We start from the raw sequence: 19,131 nt of genomic DNA, 5'->3' as shown, positions 1-19,131 counted from the left end.
TTATATTCCATGATTTTTAATTATTAAGATTGAATATTTAATTGGATAATTACTTATTGAGAGATTTAAATTAGCCTTAATTGATTTTGTTACATTATATATATATATATATATAATGTATGCTTGGTGGGAACTATCTGCCGAAATGAGTAGAAGAAAGAGAGCAGGTCAGCCGAATAGAAAAGGAGAGAGAAAAAGTTGATATGGTTGCGGGTCCCATTGAAAATGATTAATGAGTTTTATTTAGATTTGTTACTTATTTATATATACATATATATATATATATATATATATATATATATATATTGGTCTGATGAAGAAAAGAAGCTTATTGGGTGGCTGAAATTGAAAAAAAAAGAAGAAAGGAAAAGTTGGTGTGAAGTGGGGCGGGACCCACTAAGATTTGTTTGGCATTTGTTTGGCCAATTTTTACTTGGCTTTGCTTTGTTTCACGTGGGCCGAATTAGTGTCATTGTTAAGTTATGTCAGATAGAGATTTGAATTTAAAGAAAAGTAAAGATAAGGTAATAATGTGATAGGACCCACTAGTTGATAATTGAAGTAATGTTTTTGGTTTTGTGCTTTATGCACGTGGGTTTGTTGGTTGATTTTGTGTGAGGTCAGTGGTTGCCTTGTCTGTATATTAAGCGTTTGGGACTTTGTAAGAGAGCAAAGAAGATAGGAAAAAAAAAAAAATTAGAGAGAGGCAGTGAGAGACAAGAGTTAGACAGACAGAAAGAGTGAGCCGAGAATGATGGCTAGTAGAGAGATAGAGAGTTTAAGGAAAGACAGAGAGATCTGATAGTCTGCAGAGGAGGTCGGAGGTTTTGATTATCCACGGAGGAAAATTCCCTTTCAGGTAGGGGTCTTTAATCCACACAATCTTGCATCTTTGTGAGTTAATTTTACTTAATTAGTATCCTAGCATGCTAATTTGTGCTGATTTCACACTAAAGTGATTTAATTGTGTATACGAAGTATATAATTTTGTGTGTAGTTGATATTGTGCAAATTAATACGCTTAATTTGAATTAATTGCCTTGAAAATGATTTTATTGTTGTGGATGAAATCTATGATTATGTGTATTAATTAAATTATATGGAAAGCATGTCTAAATGTAAACTTCCATGCCATGATGTTTAAGATCTTGCTAGAAATTGCTATGTGGAAGCATGTTAAATTGTGTAGTGGAAATTCATTTATTTTCATGGTAATGTCAAAGTATGTGACAATCATAGCATTGGGCATGGAAAAAGGGCAAAATGATTTTAAATGAATGAAAAATGGATTTTTAGGACAAAGTTTTGATTAAAATGATTTTTATGAAAACCCGGTCGCCATGGAGTCACCAAAGGGCCGTGGTGTTAATATAACCTAGAGGGAACTAGGGAAACACCCTAGCATGGTTGAGTTATCTGGGCCCAAATGACGCCGTGAGGGTACCAAGGGTTAGGGACAATAGCCAATCTTTCTCTCATGTCGCTGCGGAGTCACCAATGGACGGGTTATATTAACAGTTTGAAAAGTGATGGATTTGGATTTTTGAAATGGGGAGTGACATACATGGCACTACATTCATGGCACGACATTTGCTTGTTTTGAACTTGGAATTGATAGTGTATTTTCTCCGGTTTAGCATGACCCCACTCCCTATTGTTCTATTCATTGTTTGGATTCACGGGGTTGCAAGAGGTGTGTCTTAGGTACCATCTGCTGAGCTTTATGCTCACCTTATCATTTAATATTTTTCAGGATACGGATGGCAAGTGGCGAACGACGCTCCTCCATAGGGTTCGATGGGCTAATAGACGGTTTTGACATACTTTATAGCTATAATTTCATTTTGTTATTATTTATTTATTTATTTATTATTACTTATTTTTTTTATATAAACCCGGAATGACACGTATAATATGTACTGACATAAGAAAGGACGGTTGTATCCTTAGTTAACCTCGGGTTCGGGTAAGGACCCTATTAGCGATTCGAATCCTCAGGTTCGGATCGTTACAAATTTGGTATTGGAGCAATAGTTCGAATACCATTAGGATGACGGGTAGAGGCCTACCTAAGGTTGTGTGGGATGTTGTTTGCATTGCTTATCTGGTTATTTGCTAAGTGTTTTGCTATTTGAGAAGCATGCCTACTTGTTTACTTGCTTACCTGATCACGTGCTTGTATGTTTACAATTTTGAAGGCATGTCTATTTGCGAAGTGCTTATGCGTTTAAATGCTAAAATTTGTGTTACATGGCCGTGCATGTGAAGTAGTTATATGATCCAACTACGAAAATGAAATGGGAATATATTTGAACGTACGTTATGCGTGATAATGTGACAAGTAGTGAGCATGGTAGGTGCAAGCATATCTCGTTTGGTATTGCGATGGCTATTAGGCATGGTTATGTAAGTATTTTTGTTTAAATGAAAGACGGGGTGTTTTAATATATATATATATATATATATATATATATATATATATAAAATAAATAAATAAATTTAAATGATGGGACATGATTATATATGTATACATGTATAGGAGTATGCGGTTGAGCATGGATGGTTGCGTGAGTTTTGACTCGAGAAGGCGAGGAACTCAGTTGCTCCATGGTTGTTGGGTGCCGGTTCTTATCGAACGAATGGCTTAGTCTTCTAGTTCATGGATTGAGCTATCTAGTGTAGGGTCCTTCTGATTTTCTTATTGCATTTGTGCGGTGCTTAGAGCACGACTTTAGAATGGGTTCGTATTTCATAGCACGGTGGCTAAGTTGTGTGTGAGTTTCATACATCGGTATATGGGTTCTTGTGATCGTGGAGGTCAGGTGTGCGAGTGAGGGTTTTGTGGGAAAGGTATGACCTTAGGAAGTTGGTGTTTGTGACATGAGTTATGGTTTGGTACGGTAGTTCTTTTCAAATCGATTTGTGATGGGTGTGATAAAGGTTGCTAGAATTTCGGGGTATTCTAGTACGGTCTATAGAGTTCTGATCGTTGAGGGGTTTTGTTGGACTCTATAAGTCTAGGATGGCGTAGGCAGTGACTGGAGCCATGCCAGTGTTAGGTGATTGCATGTTTGATATGATTTAATTCGTGGGTGTAAGAGTTTGTTCTAGAGACTGGTTTATCGAGGGGTGATCCTCATTTTGGATGGCTATAGGAGCGTGTTGTGGGTAATTGAGTCTCGATGAGTTGATTGCATATCTCGGTCGATGAGTGGGATTTTGGGTTGGCACGGCTGTTTAGAAGGTCTCGAGGTAAGGTATAGTGGTCAGTTTTGGCTGTGTAGTGCAGGGTTGCACGAAAAGGCAGGTAGTGTGAGGTTATTGAGGTGCTTAGTTGATTACAGATGAAGTAAGATATGGTAGGTACTGTGTTACCGTGTGCGTTGTGTTTTAGAATTTGATAGTTATGGATTAAAGTCATATTTTAGATTGCATCTGGAATATCAAGAGATATTGCTTTTTGTTTTAGGATCCGAAGAGATAGACTAATGATTAGAGTGATTGGGATGAAATTGATCTTGTAGGTTAGTTGGTAGCCCCATTTGATTTTTGTCGAGGCCAAGGATGTTTTAAGGAACGGGAATGAGGACAATAACTATTTTGAACTTAGGGTATAAAGTTTTCTTGTTTAGATGCACAGATTGCTTAGAAAGAGTGGTTTGATGTTGTCGGTTAAGCATTAATGATTGATTGCATAGTTGATGGTTTTGAGGTGACATTGGGTGTTGAGCATTTTGGGTTTTTGCTTATTTTCCTTGGGGATTTATCTGTATGGCATCACTATATGGAGGTTCTTTTCTAGTGTCAAGTAGTGGTCATTGTGGGGAGTATCGAGAGTAATGGTGCTTATTTTCTTGTTATAGTGATGTTGTTTTAAGGATGTTTAAGGAAGAATTGCTTAGGTATGGCTTGATGGTCTGGTGGGGTGATAGGTTTGAATTGTTGTTCCGAATCTGTGGTAATAGAAACATTATGGTGTGATGTTTAGCATTGATGAGTATAATGGTTTTAGGTATAATCCGAGGATGGATTAAAATTATGAGTGTTGTTGTATGTTATCAATTAGGTGATGGGATTGTGCTCCAGTTGAGACGATTGTGGACAACTTAGTCTTTAGAGCTAGTGAGAGCGGTGTTGCCGGATAAACACCTTTTTTCTTTTAAGGAGTCAGTGGACTATTGTGACTGAGGTTACGAGTCTTATGTGCATGGTGTTTGAGGTAGTGTCGTTTTGAAGAATGAAGGTGGAATAGGTGGTAAAGTGTCATTTTACGATTTAGGGGTTGTCATTTGGGTATGACGGTTTCCAAATGGGATAGGATTCGGTGTCCGAAGGGCTATGTTTGATTCTAAAGATCAAGTGTCGTGAGCATTAGTACTCTTCTCTGGTTAGTTTTGGTTAGTATAAGTATCGCGGTGTAACGTATGCGAGCTTTCATGTTAGTGTTTGACGGTCCGTCAGTTGCGAGGTTGCCTAGAATTATGTTCGTAGTCTCGTATGTGTTTCTAGCTGGTCTCCCTCCTTATGTGTAAGGAGTTCATTTCATCTCAGGTGAGATTAGGTGTCCACAGTTGGACGATTGGTGAGTAACATGTTACAAAATGTCAGCTTCATCCAGGTGTGAGTCATTAGACTCTTGTGAGAGTAGGGTTTGTTACCTTCCGTTTGTTCTAGTCCCAGCAAGAATGTCTTTTGTCATGAGTCTTGTTCTCCATTTACGAGTTGTGCGCGTCCATGGATGGACGGACCTACATGTGATTTGTTATGCTGTTATAGTTCACCGATAAAGGTTTGGTTGAATGGGTTGACTCACTCCTATGGAGGGAGGTGGCGTCTTTGGTTTTGTAGTGCTTGTTCTGAGAGTGGTCTTGACCGGTAGTGTGTGAGGCACGAGTTGCCGAATAAAGATTGTGTGTTTTTAGTGCCTTGTATGAGTGGTGATGGCTAGGGGTGTGTCTTGAACTGTAAGTTTAAGGATGATTAGGTGATGTGATATAAGTCATGTACTTGGGTGTTTTTCTGGACATTTGATTCGAGCAGTGTCTTGAGGTTTTAGGCATGAGATGGTCTTATTGTGTGTTTTGATGAGGTAAGAATTGAATCGAGTAATGTTATGAGCTGTTTACCTGGCGTGGATGTTATGAAGAAATTAGAGATCTTTAGTGAAGGTTAATAATTGTGACGTTTGGTGCTGTGTTATTTTTGGCTTGTTACAAGTTGCATGATTAAGGAGTTATTGAGATTTTTAGAGCTGGTGTGTGACTGTATAGTTGTTGAGGTTATGTGGAACGATGGATGGATAGTGAGTGGATCTCTTAGTTGTTTTATGCACTATGTGAGACTGTGTTTGAGGTTTAGACCTGAGGACAGGAACGCCGTCTATGCTAAGATTGGATCGAGAATGAGAAAGGCCTAGCCAACCATTTCTCTTGAATCAGTCCTTCTCTACCATGATGTCGGGTCTAAGGTCAATGAATGTTTCTTTTTGTCAGGGATAACGAGAGCATGGTACTATGCGTCGTGTCGGTGTAACAGTGTAGGTTCAAATGGTTTGTCTCGGGCGACGAAGTGAGTTATGTAGGACCATGTGTCCGATAAAGGGTTTGCGATATGACCATTGATTATTGAAATTCTTCTTATGGTTTTTCCCACTGGGATGGTTAGTGTGGTTAGGCAAGTAGCCCGGGTTTGTTGTTTTTTTTAGTGGGCGGGTGACTAACACTTGCAGCTACCACAACGTCTTACATATCACGGTATCTCACATCGTTTGGGGTAAGGATTTGGATTTTGTTTTGTGGTTATTGGTGTTTTCGAGTATACGAAGACTGTTGGATCTGAATTTCGGGGACGAAATTCTTTTTAAGTGGTGGAGATTGTGATAACCCGAATTTTTTAAAGATTTTAATTTACTTATATTCCATGATTTTTAATTGTTAAGATTGAATATTTAATTGGAGAATTACTTATTGAGAGATTTAAATTAGCCTTATTTGATTTTGTTACATTATATATATATATATATATATATATATATATATATATATATATATATATATATATATATAATGTATGCTTGGTGGGAGCTACCTGCCGAAATGAGTAGAAGGAAAGAGAGCAGGTCAGCCGAATAAAAAAGGAGAGAGAAAAGTTGATATGGTTGCGGGTCCCATTGAAAATATAATCATTTTCTATATCAACTTTTTCTCTCTCCTTTTTCTATTCGGCTGACCTGCTCTCTTTTCTTCTACTCATTTCGGCAGGTAGCTCCCACCAAGCATACATATATATATACATATATATATTGGTCTGATGAAGAAAAGAAGCTTATTGGATGGCTGAAATTGAAAAGAAAAGAAGAAAGGAAAAGTTGGTGTGAAGTGGGGCGGGACCCACTAGGATTTGTTTGGGATTTGTTTGGCCAATTTTTACTTGGCTTTGCTTTCTTTCACGTGGGCTGAATTAGTGTCTTTGTTAAGTTATGTCAGATAGAGATTTGAATTTAAAGAAAAGTAAAGATAAGGTAATAATGTGATATGACTCACTAGTTGATAATTGGAGTAAAGTTTTTGGTTTTGTGCTTTATGCACGTGGGTTTGTTTGCTGATTTTGTGTGAGGTCAGTGGTTGCCTTGTCTATATATTAAGTGTTTGGGACTTTGTAAGAGAGCAAAGAAGATAGGAAAAAAAAAAAATTAGAGAGAGGCAGTAAGAGCCGAAAGTTAGAGAGACAGAAAGAGTGAGCCGAGAATGATGGCTAGTAGAGAGACAGAGAGTCTAAGGAAAGACAGAGAGGTCTGAGAGTCTGCAGAGGAGGCCGGAGCTTGAGGTTTTGATGATCCAGTGAGAAAAATTCCCTTTTAGGTAGGGGTCTTTAATCCACATAATCTTGCATCTTTGTGAGTTAATTTTACTTAATTAGTGTCCTAGCATGCTAATTTGTGCTGATTTCACACTAAAGTGATTTAATTGTGTATATGAAGTATATAATTTTGTGTGTAGTTGATATTGTGCAAATTAATAAGCTTAATTTGAATTGATTGCCTTGAAAATGATTTTATTGTTGTGGATGAAATATATGATTATGTGTATTAATTAAATTATATGGAAAGCATGTCTAAATGTAAACTTCCATGCCATGATGTTTAAGATCTTGCTAGAAATTGCTATGTGGAAGCATGTTAAATTGTGCAGTGGAAATTCATTTATTTTCATGGTAATGTCAAAGTATGTGGCAATCATAGCATTGGGCATGGAAAAAGGGCAAAATGATTTGAAATGAATGAAAAATGGATTTTTGGGACAAAGTTTTGATTAAAATGATTTTTATGAAAACCCGGTCGTCGTGGAGTCAGCAAAGGGCCATGGTGTTAATATAACATAGAGGTAACTAGGGAAACACCTTAGCGTGGTTGAGCTATCTTGGCCCCAAATGATGTCGCGGGGGTACCAAGGGTCAGGGACAGTAGCCAATCCTTCTCTCATGTCGCTGCGGAGTCACCAACGGACGGGTTATATAACCAGTTTGAAAGGCGATGGATTTAGATTTTTGAAATGGGGAGTGACATACATGGCATTGCATTCATGGCACGACATTAGCTTGTTTTGAACTTGGAATTGATAGTGTATTTTCTCCGATTTAGCATGACCCCGCTCCCTATTGTTCTATTCATTGTTTGGATTCACGGGGTCGTAAGAGGTGTGTCTTAGGTACTACCTACTAAGCTTTATGCTCACCCTATCATTTAATATTTTTCAGGATACAGATGGCAAGTGGCGGACGACGCTCCTTCATAGGGTTCGATGAGCTAGTAGACGATTTTGACATACTTTGTATCTATAATTTCATTTTTTTATTATTTATTTATTTATTTATTATTACTTATTTTTTATATATAAACCCGGAATGACACATATAATATGTACTGACATAAGAAACGACGGTAGTATCCTTAGTTAACCTCGGGTTGGGGTAAGAACCCGATTAGCGATTCGGATCATCGGGTTCGGGTCGTTACAGTTGTAGCCTTTGCCGATTTTATGTTCAGCTCCATCGATAGGACTACATCATGCCAAAAAGTCCATTGATCGACAAGCATAACCTCTAATCGGCAAGCTGAAGTGGAGCGTATGGATCAACTAACTTTTGTTGGGGGTTAGCGATCACATGCCTCCCGGTAGTCACTAGCCTAGTGTAGGTTGGTTATTTCTCCATTGATTCTAATTTCCTCTAGCTCTTGTTGTTCCCTCTGAGGCAAAATTAGCAATGCTTGCAAGCGTTGTTGATTCTAATTTTGTTGATGTAGTACTGGTGGTTGATATATTGGAATAGTCGGCATTAATGGTATTTCCGGTATTATCGGAGAATTGCCACTAGGTAAACTAGCAGTTACACTTGGCTAGATAGGACCTGCCATTGTTGTTTGTGGCCCTTGAGAAATGTTGGTCAACGGTAAAGAAATACGTTGAAAAATTAATTCATGAGATGCCGATTTTTTAACTTGATCATGACAACTTTAGGTAGCCTATATTTGAGCCATCATTGCTTTCATTTTCTAGTTCATTTCTCCCATTTGGGAAGATACTTTCTGATTTATTTCTTCCACTTGGGCTTGCATCATAATGCTAATTTCACTGGTTAGTACTACATGTCGGCCATCAAGTCTTCATATGATAGCCTCGAAGTACATCTGTGCTAAAGGAATATCGGATAGCATAGCTGATTCTGCCGCATTAGATCCTCTTGGGACAATCGGCTGATTTTTGTCTTCGACGTTATCATCTGTTGTGGCGACAACCTTCAAATTCTTTTGCCTTAGAGGCATAATTACTATAACTCAGTCACCTAGTGGGTTCCACCAGGCGTGCCAAGAATGTTGACCCTAAAATCGGCCAACTAAGCCGATTTAGAAATTTGGTAATGTGGGCATGCTAGAACCACGAATTTGGTAATGTGGGCATGCCAGAACCAGCAACGTGGTTCAAATGTGTGTAGTCAACTATAGTCTCTTTGAGAAATTGACTATTAGGCGATTATAGGAGAAAGAGAACATAAACTCCTCTATGAGTTCAATTTGCATTACTTAAAAGGACTTTAACAATGTGAATGAATAGTACTAATTGTGAGAATAGAATAAGGGTAAGGGAATTAAATATAGATAGAGAGGAGAAGAGAAGAGATAGATAGAGAGATAGAGGGAAGAAAGAGACAAGAGAATAAGATGAGGAAATAATGAGAATAGCCAGATTGCTATATAAAGAAAGTAAAATTCGAAAAAAAGAGCTTGAAAAAGTAAAAATATAATAAACTGTGATTCAGAGGGTGCTGAACCTCTAACAAAAAATACTTCTACACTTACTTATAAAAGAACATAACTAAAACAACTCTTATACTTAAGCACTTTAATTATATCATGACTCTATAACATAACCAACTACTTATTCAAATTAAACAACCTCAAAGATAACCATTAGCATTATAATTAATCCTTATCTATAGTTAAATTTGAATATTTCTATCCATGTCAACTTTGCATGTAGCTTCCATAATTTATTCCATGTGTCCATTATATCACCTTGCTCACGTGTCACATCATCAACACAAAATTTTTAAATTTTGCCAAAATAGGTGTCAACAGGTACAAAATTATAGAAGATACATTCCTTAAAGAACTTGAAAAAAATACTAAAGCCCCTTTACTTAGTTTAAGAATTACTTGAATGGATGAGGCTAAGAAGGGTTACATAAATCCTTTTTATTAATAACAAGAAGGGTATAATTTCTTTACAAATTTTAGAAACAAACATATCTCTAAATTTTCCTGTTCATTATCATAGAAACGTAAATAGCAAAGATTAAGATTAAATATTATAAATTAAAGTTGAAAAACTACAATCTAACAATAAAAAAAAGAAATAATAAATGTCTTGAATTTTGTTTCATGATACATCATATGATGAGCGCTGAAAAGTACACATTTAAACCCCTTAAGCTTGAGTATTCTAGGACCTTTATCTATCTTATTTACCCGTTTTAGTACTTATTTGTTTTTTTATCTATTTCAGGTCAATAATGTTAAAATGGGCTAAAAATGAGTTCTTAAGGCCTTTTTGGAGTCAAACTAAGTCTTAGCGATGATCCGGAGCAAAAAGAGGCTGATTTGGAGCAAAAAGAAGCTGATACTGAAAAGCTGAAAAGTTGGATGGATCGCAGAAAAAGTTGGATCGATCGAAAATAAGTTGGATCGATCGAACTTTTAGTTGGATCGATCAGAAAAGTTGGATCGATTGAAAAATAAGTTCGATCGATCGAAAAAGTTGGATCTATCGAACTGGACATGTTGGCAGCAAGCTGTCACTTTTTCCGTGCGCGCCCAAAAGTTCACCTACCAAAAAGTTGCGGGATTAGATATTTTTTGGCATATATTCTAGACTTAGTGACTAAGAAAAGGACCTTATATATAAAGGGAAGTGACCCATTTGTAAAGGGGGATTCTTTAGGCTTTTTATCATTTTATTTTCTACATTGTAATTTTTTTATTTCTCTCTCTAGAAAAGTTAGAGATTAGGGTTAGAAGAAAAGAGAGAAGTGGAGGCACATCTCAAGATCACATCTCTAAATCCACTATCTTTCCATCTCTAGAGCTTCAAAGAAGAAGAAGAAGAAGAGGAAGAAGAAGATGGAGCCATGTTTGGAGCTTGATTCCATGACTACATCCACCTCCTCCATGATTGACTAGATCTACACTTAGGGCTTGGATGAGCCCTAAGTCTTGTGTAATTTAAACCCTTGTATTTCTATTTTTGGGGATTTTTATATATATTGTTGTGATTAGTGTTCTAGCCTTGTGAATTTCATGAATCTTGATATATTTCTATGATTTTCATGGTCTAATTCTTCCTATTAATTCTCTAGTTTATTTACATGTCTATGTGTGATTAAATTAGGAATTATGTCTCACATGATTCATATGGGTTAATTCTTCCATTGATTTTCTATTTTAATTACATGTTGTCTTATGTGTGATTATTTGGGGAATTGATCTCTACACTAGTTTTTCTATATTAATTGCATGTCTATGTGTGGCTGATTGAGAATCTAGTGATGGCTAGACATTAGTGCTTAATGGAATGCTCTTGTTCTGTCTCTTGATGGTTCGTACTTATTTCTTGATGGATTGTACCTCTCCCTTAGTTTATTTGCATGCTAGTAGTGTGGTTGTAGTGTAGTGTTAGATGAGGGAGACAATTCATGCTTGTTCTTTGATGTTCCATGCTTTTGAATGCAAGAAGCATATGCTCGAATATTGTGGTGTAATGGAATTTTGAGCTTAATGAAGGATTAATGACTAGTTATGATATGTTGTATCTTTCACATGTGTTTAGACAATTTATTCATCTCCCAATAAATATATTGTGGCCTCTCACATGATGTTTAGACAATACATGTTTAACTAAGTCATCCTTGTGAATTATTTGGACTATGAGCTTAATGAAATGTTTAATGACTTGATTTGATATTTTATTCTCTTCACATGTTGTCTAGACAATATATTCCTCTTCCAACAGATATATTGTGGCCTTTCACATGTTGTTTAGACATTATACACTTATTGAGTCACCTTTGCTAGTCGAACCAATTGTGTTCACAACAATGTATTCCCCATTAATGGAAAGCAAGTGGTTAATTACATGAGCTTAGTGGTGATTCCAACACCCTAAGTCCTCTCTTCTTATCTCTTAAATCCCTATCTCTACTTAGTTTTATTTTTATTGCATTTTAATTAATTCTTTTCTAGAAGTAATCAACCAACCCAACTCTCTTTTGCAATCATTTGGTACGCTAGAGTCGAAGTTGAAATTCCAACACGTATAATCCCTTGGGACGATCCTTACTCACTCTTGCTACGTTAGTAGTGGTGTTGGTAGTGGTTTTTATAAATTTAAATTTGACATAAAAGACTTTTCTTGAACCACACATTCACTACATTTATTTTGGCGTATTGGAACGGCCGTCGTAAGATTTTGGCGCCGTTGCCGGGGATTAACGGTTTTGTTGGAATTAAAATAGACAATAGTGTTCATTAGATTGCTTCTATTTTTATTTTATTTTCCATTGTATATTCTTTTCTCTTGATTCTCATTATTATTTGTTCAATTAGGTACTTGACTACAAGGAAGGCGAACTTTGGAACTTAAAGCAATCATTGGAGCTTAAAAGCTAAATTTGGAGTTGAAGTGCTAAAGGACCGTTGTGAGCAATTCTTGGAACTCTTGTATTTTAATTGTTTCACTTCTTTGTATGCTTGTGATAGCCCTTGTTGAGGCTCATTTTATTGCTAAATTTTTGTCCAAGCATAAGCCCTTGTTGAGGCCCATTTTTTTTGCATTTGGGTTTTAATTGTGAATGGAGGAATTGTTTGATCCAAGTTTGGGGGGGAATTACATCCCTTCACCTTATGCTCCTCCATCATGTTTTAATCCTTATGAGATTGAGTCCAATTCATTTCATGCATCATCTTATTATGGACTTGATCACTTATTTAATCCTTCTTGTGACTATTACCCTCCCCCACCATTTTATGATGAATCAATTCCACCACCTTCTAAGTACTCACCCGGATTTGAAGAAAAAGTGTTAGCTATACTTGATGTGCATATTTCACACACTTCACTTATTAATTCTCATTCTCAAACTTTAGCCAACTTAGAAGCTCAAGTTGAGCAAATTGCAAGTACTCTTTCTCATCAAGAGGAGGAGGAAGAGGCAAATGAAAAAATGGCAAGAACTTCAATGTATATAGATGGGGATGATGAGAGTGAGGAGAATGAAACAAGTGAGCTAATGCCTAGCACTCTATCTTGTATAAAGAAGGAAGTGGCAAGTGAGTTAGTAGCTAATCCAATAGAACATAACATGATTAATGAGGACTTTCCTTGTTTTGATTATGATTTTATCTATGATATGGCTACTCTAGAGAGTGAGGAGATGTTGACCATACTTGAGGTAGGAGAGAAGGAGGAGGAACTTGTTGAAGAGGGCCTTCCTTCTATTATCTCTAATGACCCTCTTGAGGAGTGTCTTTTGGAAATGTATAAAAATTGTGGTTTTGACTTTAAAAGCTCTAAAAATGAAATAAACTCTCTAATGGACTCCTTAGCTTACTTAGAATGTGAGGAAATGGTAATTTATGAGGAGGAGAAGAGGGATGAAGAGAGGGTGTTTCTTATTAATCCAAATAAGTCTTTGAAAGACAATGCCTCACCGATTATCAAAGTGAATGATCATTTGAATGTGTTTCAAGAACACAACAAAGAGGCAAGCCTAACCATGATTGATTTTGTTTTCAAAACCGTGGATGAAAGGAACAATATCATCTCTTTTATTTCTTTTCAAGTCATTCTTTTGGAGGATGATTTTATTGTCATAAGTGGGACATTAAATGAGAAAAGTGAAAAGAGGGTCAATAAGGATGTTTCATATCCAGTTTTTGATTCATTTGATTAGTGAGTTGACCTAACGTCTTACTAGAGACGTTAAACACTAGTATTCGTAGAGTTTTACAACTCTATTTCTCCCTCATTTCTTTTTATTCTTGTGTACATTCTTCCATCTATTTTTCAAATTTTCATTCTTGTTACCATCATTGGGGCTTAGCATAGGATTTTCTGCACTTTCAGTTCAAAATTAAGCATTTGGTGCCAGTTCGATCGATCACAAGAGCACCTTCGATCGATCGAATTGTTCTTCGATCGATCCAACTATGGACTCGATCGATCCAGCTCTTATTTTGCACCCAACACTTAGAAAAATTTTGGACCTGCATCCAATTCCAAAATGCATGCTCTCGGGATCTCCAAAATTTTACATGTTCGATCGATCGAACTTCATCTTCGATCGATCACAACTTTGCCCCTTTTACCCTTTCACTTTTTGACTTTTTCCTATTTCTATTTTCATTTTATTTTATTTTTTTATTTTATTTTATTTCATTTAGTTATCTCTCTCTCTTGACTAAAAAAAAAAAAGAAGAAGTTTTTGGAAATTTGTTAAAAATACAAAAATATTTTTGTTAATTTTATTTTATTTTCAAAAATTCCAAAAAGATTTTTATTTTATTTTTATTTTTACTTTTATTTCCAAGCTTTATTTTTATTTTTATTTCAAATATTTAAAATTAAAAAAAAAAAATCAAATCCCAAAAACATTTTTCTTTTATTTTATTTTATTTCCTTTTATCTTATTTCCAAAAATCCAAAAATATTTTGTTTAACTTTAATTTTTAATTCTTCTAACTTATCAAAAAAAAAAAAAAAAAAAAATCTTTGCATTCCTTATTTTCCTACATTTTTATTTACTTGCCTTTTTATTTTTATTTGTGTACATATTTGTTTTGTCTAAAAAAATAAAAAATAAAAAAATGAGACGATTTTTTAAAGAAGTTTTCCGTCTTGCTAGAGACGTTAAACTTAGCACCTATTTTGCATATTTCTTACATTTTTCATTTTTCATTTTTCTTTGCATGTTTTCACATATATATTAAAAAAAAAAAAGATAATAATATATATAAAAAAAAAAAAAAAATGAAAAACAAAAAGTAAGAAAATTTTGTATATACTTGCATTGTACATATTCTTTCCATTTTTTTTGCATTGTACATGTCCCTTTTCATTTCTTGCATTGCACATATTGTTTTTCATTTCTTACATTGAACATATTCTTTCATTACATTTTGCCTTATTTAATTTTCTTTTTATATTTTGTTCATGCATTTTATTCTTTGTTTTTCTTGCATTTTGTATATACTTGCTTTCATTAAATGAAAAATATAAAAAGATTCATCATTGTGCCCTTATGTGTAGTCATGCATACTTTATGCTTTAGTTAGGGCTTGATCTTATATCTCTCTTGCATCATGTGTTACATTGCCTTAGAATGCTTGATTTGATTATTCTTATCCCATTTGATATTTGATGTGAGTTTGCTAGCGTGGTTATTCAAGTAGGTTGTTGATTCCAAGTTTGGGGGAGACGTCTTTCGAATTGGATCATGACCGGGCTTCATGTCTACACCACCACGGTATACTCTTTCCACTTTTTTTTTCCATTGTTCTCATTGCACATTGAGGACAATGTGCGGTTTAAGTTTGGGGGTAAGGTGTCTTGTTGCATTCTACTTAAGATTTGAGCTTTAAATGCATGATTGAGATTTAAGATTGATGTTAGCTATGATTTTGATCTTTTGAGGACTATATTGCTTAAAATTTAAAAATTGTTTGACTTAAGAGTCCAATACTCCTTGTATGCCTTGAGGATGCCATTTAGGAGTAAATTTTTCAAAAGATTGATATCTTGCTTGCATTTGTGGTCCACATCATCTTGAATTTGTGATTGTTTTGAGATTCATTCTAGGATTCTACACTAGCACCGGTGCACACTAGCATTCATTTGTGGGGTACATGCTTTGTTGATTATTGAATTGGTTATATCCCAATTGGGCTAGTAGTGCATTGAAAGCTTTCATTCTTGATAAAGGTGGATAACAACCCCTTTTCATTGAGTAGCCGGAATTCTTGCCTCATTAAGCAGTGAACTTCTCGCGCCGAAAGGTGGAGGGCCCAAACTCTAGGTTAATAATTGATTAAAAAAAAAAAAAAAAAAAAGAGAAAAAGTTGCAAAAGTAATAAAAATGAGGACTTCTCCCAAAAGGTGAGAAGTAGGAAATGATTAGATGGTTGTTGTCTTGATTTGTAGCCTAGTTGATTTGAGTTTGTAAGTCCGTTGGGGTATCTTAACACCTAATGCCCTAAAGCCTTCTGGTTTGGGAGTCATTGACCTAAAGCTCGCTATATGAATCTTCTAGAAAGCTTAAGAGATCAACACATTGCACAATATTTCCATCTTTGATCCTCAATAAAAAAATAAATAAATAAATAAAAAATAGAGTGAAAAGAATAAGCGCACCTAGAAGAATAAAGCTTTAATAAAAGGTCCACTCTCTTATCTTAATGATCGGTACTAGATTTGTGTGCTAGTTTGAGGGTAAGGATGTGATTACTTCTCTAGTTGGTTAAGATAGCAACACACTTGATGCCGGACCTCTCACATGGATTCTAGACTTGTTTCGATTTTCATGATCATTTTCTTGATGTGTGGAGGACCATGCTTGCTTATTTGATGTTGAGATTTTGGGAGATTGCTTGGAAATGGTTGAAAAATTGCATACTTGAGGTAGTTTTCTCCCAATGCTTGTTTGTAATATTGGTGCCTCTTTTGAAAGAATGAGCTTAATGTTTGTGGGTACCATTTCTGGAAATCCTCACGAGACTTCACTCGTCCACTAGGGGTAACCTAGGAGTTTAAAAGGCTTGTTGCATATGCTAAATGCAATCGTGTTCCCTACGAAAGTGGCGCTATCATTTTATTGCTTTCTAGTTCATAGTTGTTTAGTTGTTCATTTCATTCCTTACTTCGTAGTTCATTGCTAGGGACTAGCAATATTTAAGTTTGGGGGTGTGATGAGCGCTGAAAAGTACACATTTAAACCCCTTAAGCTTGAGTATTCTAGGACCTTTATCTATCTTATTTACCCGTTTTAGTACTTATTTGTGTTTTTATCTATTTCAGGTCAATAATGTTAAAATGGGCTAAAAATGAGTTCTTAAGACCTTTTTGGAGTCAAACTAAGTCTTGGCGATGATCCGGAGCAAAAAGAGGCTGATTTGGAGCAAAAAGAAGCTGATACTGAAAAGCTGAAAAGTTGGATGGATCGTAGAAAAAGTTGGATCGATCGAAAATAAGTTGGATTGATCGAACTTTTAGTTGGATCGATCAGAAAAGTTGGATCGATCGAAAAATTAGTTCGATCAATCGAAAAAGTTGGATCGATCGAAAATAAGTTGGATCGATCGAACTGGACATGCTGGCAGCAAGCTGTCACTTTTTCCGTGCGCGCCCAAAAGTTCACCTACCAAAAAGTTACGGGATTAGATATTTTTTGGCATATATTCTTGACTTAGTGACTAAGAAAAGGACCTTATATATCACCTATCCTGAGCAACCTTGCTTGGACCAAATAAGCTCTCATAGCTCACCACACACACCATTACAGATGTAAATCAGTACAAGAAAGTCTTTACAACAATTAAAATAAGCTAGACAACACAGAATTCCAAGTTACTGCCTCAAAACTGTAATCTGCTGCACTTAGGGTTTGAGGGGTAAAATGGAAAATTCCTCTCAAGATCAATTTACAAGCACCTTATATAGTCTTCTTTCACTATAATACTTATGTTCACAACTTTGTATAATTAAACATAGCATGAGTATATCACAAAGTTTGATCACAGTCCTTATTTCAGCACAAAGCAGCTTTAACCTTAGGGTTTGAATACTCAAAATCAAAACACACCATTTTTTTGTCTCAAGCTTAACTTCAACAATCTTGATTCACCAAAATATACTTGCTAGAATTTTAATTCATCATAAAACAACTAAGTATAATCAAATAGTACTTGAATCCAAGATTAAATCAGAAAAACAAGCTTAACTAGTGATCACACTGTCCACATTCATTTTCTGCATATTTTAAACACAAACACAGTCTGAGCAAGTGTAAAAAGTTGAATTATACTTGTGTTAACCTTTAGAATAGACCACAGCTGCTTAAAACACAAATTCACTACTCAAACCAGCCCTTGCACTAGTAGAACTGACATCAGCAACATCTTCTAAGTAAATACACTAACCGAACAAGATTAAGTGAGTTTTTCTTGCATGAATCATCATCAAAACACTAAGAAGAACGTGTTCATTCAAAGCTCTCGAGAGAATGCGAGCTGCAGCTTACTTTTCTCAACTTTATTTTCAGGCTTGAACCCTAAAAGACACTATAACAGCATAATTATAGTGTCACTGAATTACATAAGACCTCATACACCAAGGATATATACCTGTCACCTTTAGCCAATAATTGATAGAGCATATTTTAGATATTTTCAAATGAGAGAACCAATCACAGCAAGCCACCTGAACTATTTTGTCACTATGCACACCAGAATTCATGGACACACATTGCAAGGCTACAAATTGTATTTTCCTCTAGACTTAGCCTCCAAGAAATGTAATATTCTTGTATATACAATCTCTCTAGGACCATTGGGACGTGCAATGATGAGTGCTCAAATGTGACGCAATTTAGCACCTAAGTTAAGGTATTCTAGTCTAATCATTTATCTTATTTTCATGTCTTAGATACTTATTTATGTTATTATCTATTTCAGATGAATAATGTTCAAACAGGCTAACAAGAGCCATTTAGATCATTTTTGGAACTAAGGAGCAAAGTTGGAAAGAAGCCAAGAAATTGCATCAGGGGAACTTCGATCAATTGAAGGGGAGTTTCGATCGATTGAAGTGAACTTCAATCGATTGAAATCAAGGCGGTGCTAGCTCAGCCATTTGGATAAAGTCAAAAGATATTTTTGTGCCACGTCAGCTTTGATCGATTGAAGCTCTAGTGTTTGATCGATCGAACATCTTTGATCAATCGAAAATGCTGCTGGCAATGAGTTGTCTAATTCCCGAGCGCCGTTTTAACCTACCATGCATAGTTGCGAATTTCGTCCAATCACAGGCTATTATTCTGACTTGGTCCTTACTCAAATGAGTGTGTAATTGATTTATTGAACAATCATTGTAATAGATAGAGAGTTTTTGATTATCAATTAGAGAATAGAAAATTTTTCTCTCTAGAACTAAGGTTTTGGAAGAAAGTAAGGATGAAGATGATGATGTCAACCTCCAAGCTAGCCCTTGAGCGTTCCATGTCCACTACCATGAGTGGCTAAATCCTTCTCTTAGGGCTAGAGATGGCCTAGGCTTGCTTCTCAAACTTAGCTTTTAAGTATTTTTGGGGATTTTAGTTACAATGAATATTTTGACCATGAATAAATATATATCTTGTAACCTCTACTTGATTTGTATGATTTAATGCTTCCAATTGATCATTTGGCTCTAGTCATATGTCTATGTATGCTGGAATTGATGTTCATGTGTTTTTCTCTAGATTTAATGGAATTGATGCATGTCTATGTGTGTTGATGATGTTAATCTAGTGATAGTCAAGGCAGAGTGC

General features: G+C 35.6%; 1 long non-coding RNA gene across 1 annotated transcript; it reads left to right on the top strand.

The window, feature by feature from the left end:
• Window positions 1-426: 426 nt before the first annotated feature.
• On the top strand, window positions 427-10,838 carry LOC132306537 (uncharacterized). Its single transcript, XR_009482040.1, has 3 exons — window positions 427-859; window positions 7,756-7,829; window positions 10,062-10,838. It is a non-coding gene; the product is annotated as an uncharacterized LOC132306537 (long non-coding RNA).
• Window positions 10,839-19,131: the final 8,293 nt, after the last annotated feature.

The sequence above is a fragment of the Cornus florida genome, unplaced genomic scaffold, assembly GCF_030987335.1.
Source record: "Cornus florida cultivar Cherokee Brave unplaced genomic scaffold, ASM3098733v1 CherokeeBrave_3.0.0_Hap2_Chr05, whole genome shotgun sequence".
NCBI lineage: Eukaryota > Viridiplantae > Streptophyta > Magnoliopsida > Cornales > Cornaceae > Cornus > Cornus florida.
Note: the sequence above shows the minus strand (reverse complement) of the source record. Positions and strands in the feature narration are given on the sequence as shown.